Raw genomic sequence first — 4,187 nt, forward strand, 5'->3', positions numbered from 1 at the left:
CATGTTGCTGATATATGCACAGTTATGTGATCACATAATTATATTTGTTCATGTAAAAAAACTAACATTTATAATTATCTGCAAGAAGGGTTCATGCCCCATCCGCATTTCTACTGAGTGAGCCAAGTTCTCATCTTCATTATATTATTGGTGATTCATACTTGAGAAAAATGGAGCTAAAAGTGCTGAGGATTGTTTTCTTATGGTGCTTTCCTGCAGAAGTGCTGGATATTGTTTTTTACACAGGACACTGTTAATAGCTCTGATTCTTAAAATGTTGCCCAGAAAATTTAAGAGTCTCATCAGATAGGCTTTACCTTCTTATTACAAGATTTCAGTCATCGATCAGAAATACTAACCTTTCTCATTTTGGGAAGTTAGGATAAGTTTTTGCTTTATTTCCAACATGATTACAATGCAGCTGAATGTGCCAGATTTTGATGGGGGGTGTCTCCCCAGTAGGTTTCAGCTATGAGGTGGATTTGAATACTGCACCGTAATAAGCTGATGCCAACAGACAGGAAGGATGTGGTTTAGATAGAAAATGGTTGGCAGTAGCATTGTGTGCATGATAATTGCATAGATTCGGCTCAAATATTAAAATGGCCTGTATGGGCCTATAAAGGGAAATCAGTAGGCGCCAGTTCAGCTGGGGGCAGCGTAGGTGTTAAAATTTGTAGAAGGAAAAAGACTACAGATTTTGAGGTGACACATCTCTTAAAATCAGTTATTTAAAAAAGAAAATGTGTGCTTTCAGTGCGTGTGCTCGGTGGTCACAAGCACACGATACAGACACGTTCTGATCATGACATCGTGTATCACATCCTGCTGAATTATCAATATAGGTTGGCTCAGTGGGCGTGTCCAACAGAGCAAACATGGACTTCCGGAACATAGGTCACAGTAAGTCCCTCCAGCTTGTTTGTGCCACAGTAGATCCGATGTGGATCTGTATGTTGATTTGGCACACATTTTACACCGGATGCCCTTCCTGCCACAAATCCATATTACATGGAGAATGGAAACTGGGAATCTTCCGCACTGAAAACAAGCACATCTAACCAGTTGGTTGTCACTCCTGCTCACTCTGTGATGTATGTCACAAAAGTCCAAAATGAGCCTTTTCATGCCTTATTTTGGCACATGGCAGATGTGAAAACACACTAAAACGAAAAAGTAGTGAATGCTCCACCTCCAGAATAAAATTGTGCAGTAAAAGCAAAATGTTTCTGATAACTTGGAGGTTTACGACAGAAGTTTTTCTCCTACAAAGTGCTTGAAAGTGTTGCAGTTTTTGGGAATCTTTTCTATTCCCAGTAGTGCTGTGTTCCTTGAAGTTCCGCTTTAGGATCGGGGAGGGGACAAGGAAAGTAACGAGAAGTGCCTTGGATTCCCGGCAGGAGGCTGTAAATGATCCTTAATGTTTTTCTCTGCTGATATTCCAGGGAAGCAGCGCTGATTTTTACCGGCATGTTTGGTGAGTCAGATGTGAGTCACGTCATGTGTGGGAGTCAGCGCGCGCTCTGATCCACAACTCCGACACAGGACCAGTATCCGGGCAGATCACGGTCACGTGATCCGCGAGCCTCTTCAGAACTGCAGCGATAACCTTCCCCCTTTTTTTTTTTTTTTTTTTTACGGGAATAGCGCTTTTATACGACTCGGGCAACATTGTAAATGCAAAAGTATTTTCATAGTAAACACATCAGTACTGCTAGAAATCACAGCATCATAGGAAGGATCGAGAACACCGTGAAGAAATACACAGAGTTATAAGAGTACCACAGGGACGTGTTATTAGAGTACCAGTTCCCAAAGTGGTACAACACGGCCACTTAAAGATAACTTCACCCGCTAACCAGTCATATTAAAGCTACAGTGTGGAGAGTTTGGTGCAATCTAGTGGTGAGGTTGTAGATTGTATTAAATTGTAGCCAGTCACCATTTTGTTTCCCTTCATATTTTCACTTCTTTGGTGATGGCGATTTATGCTGTTTTCAGCATTTTGCTCCAAAACACATTCAGTCCACCAAAGAGACTTTATGGGTGGCGCAGAAGTTATATTAGTGTTTTAATTTACTGGTTTGTTTGTAGCATGCAGTCTTTTTTTATAGCAAAAGTGAACGGCCACTTGATAAACAACACATTATGCGGTATTTCACACATAAAAATACCACAATACCATGTCCACACACAGCAGCAGGGCAGTACAGTGTGTATGATTTATTAAACCGGACACAAAAAGGACAGGAATGCTTAAAAACCCCATTAAAACTACAGCTTTTCCTGCTGTTGCTCCTGGAAACAGCCATGTTGGATTGGAACTCAGAGCATGGGGGATTCATACGAGTTGACAAGTTACAACTCCAGGGGCATTCCTTGGGGAGGTGGGGGAGACTGGGAAATTCTGGCCAAGTAGTCATAAGTAATATATATGATTCTCCATTTCACAATAATTTGCTTTTTTCAAACTTGTTAGCTCGTATTAGCAACCAGTAGACAGCAAGTCCAGTCAAAACTGTGAGAGGCAGATGATGCACCTTTTGGGCTACTGTATCACCATGGTGGTACAACATGGCGGTGTCCATGAGGGGGCGCACTCCCGTGTATCTCTGAATGGCTCATTCTAAGCTTGTGAAAATGACTCGATTCGTTATTGCAAATTACATAACGGCTGAGTGGATCCTTGTCATTTGATTGGTGCTTTGTATGTCACATGACATGGATTAATTAATCCCATTTGTGTTGCATGCATTTAGAGTATGGCTTGGTTCCATTTAGAGTGCAAATTTGGTTCCATACGTTTGGTACCATTGCACTCTGCATGTACAAGCACACACATGCACGTGCGTACGTCCTGTCGAGGGGATACCCTGGACAGGACACCAGGGCCACATACAGACAGACTAATATTCACACTGTTAATTTTTATTATTAATTTATTTATTATGAAAAATTTGTTTAGGAAGGAGCATCAATGATGCAGCCATCCAATGGGCACTGTGACTTTCCCACTCTGTTTTTTGTTTTTTAAGCAAAAATCAGCACGTGACAATTTGCGGTAAAGATGAGAGCAATGGTGGGCACAGAAGGTGCCTGGTTTTTTGAGTAATTCACCCAAATTAACTGGTCAAAAAGAAGGAAAGTGGTAGTTGTGGTGCACAAATTGTCCTCACAGAAATTTAACAATAACACCAACTTTGTGTTATAAGTAACCATAAACTGACAGAACACTTTAATAACTACACATTTCAATATTAAAGTTTGGGAAAAGTGTGGTTGGTGCTCCATTTATGCAAATGCATTTCAGCACTTTTTTTTGTTGAATTTCTCTCATATGATGTAATCATTGAGTGTGGGATGTTTCTCTTATCTATGTCTCAAACTCAGTCTGGCTCAGGATGTGTCAATGGAGGATGTTTCTGCCAAAACATACACCATAATTTGGATTTTTTGGCCAGAAATGACATCTGTCACACCATTAAGGAGCTCTAACCCTAACCCTTTGTTATAATAGAATTGGAAATTTAGTTTCAACAAAATATAGTAAAACAAAGATAGGGACGGTGATGGTCTAGTGGTTAAGGCGTTGGGCTTGAGACCAGAAGATCGGCGGTTCAAATCCCAGCCTGACTGGAAAATCCCTAAGGGCCCTTGGTGCATCTTGTATGGCAGCACCCTCACATCGGGGTGAATGTGAGGTGCTTTGAGCGTCTGTTGCAGATGAAAAAGCGCTATATAAATGCAGTACATTTACCATTTACATTACTTAGTCTTCCCGAATGTAAACCCTAATATTACACTACTATATATCAGCATGTATTAGTATGAGGCCAAAACGTCCTTGGACAATAACGCCTTTATCTAAATCACCATAGCTGGTGAAGGTGAGTAGAGCAACCAGAAGGTTGATTGATAATGTTTTAAAGTTAATTTGTGCTTTAAAGATCTGGTTCTGAAGCTAAACATGTTTGTCGTTAGTGCTAACAGTAGACTCAAGGTGTAGCCACAATTTTTTAGGCCGATCCACGGCAGCGTCCTGGCTAGTCCGCGCTGGAAGCAAAGTTTGGGAGTAGCAGTTCTAATTTACATATCAGGGAGCATAAATCAAGATCCAGATCTGTCCCACTCATCCAGGTCACAATTCATCCAAAAATGTTTTAACTTACTGGACAGAATTCTCCTGT

Source organism: Thalassophryne amazonica, chromosome 16 (assembly GCF_902500255.1).
Source record: "Thalassophryne amazonica chromosome 16, fThaAma1.1, whole genome shotgun sequence".
In the NCBI taxonomy this organism is placed as follows: Eukaryota; Metazoa; Chordata; class Actinopteri; order Batrachoidiformes; family Batrachoididae; genus Thalassophryne; species Thalassophryne amazonica.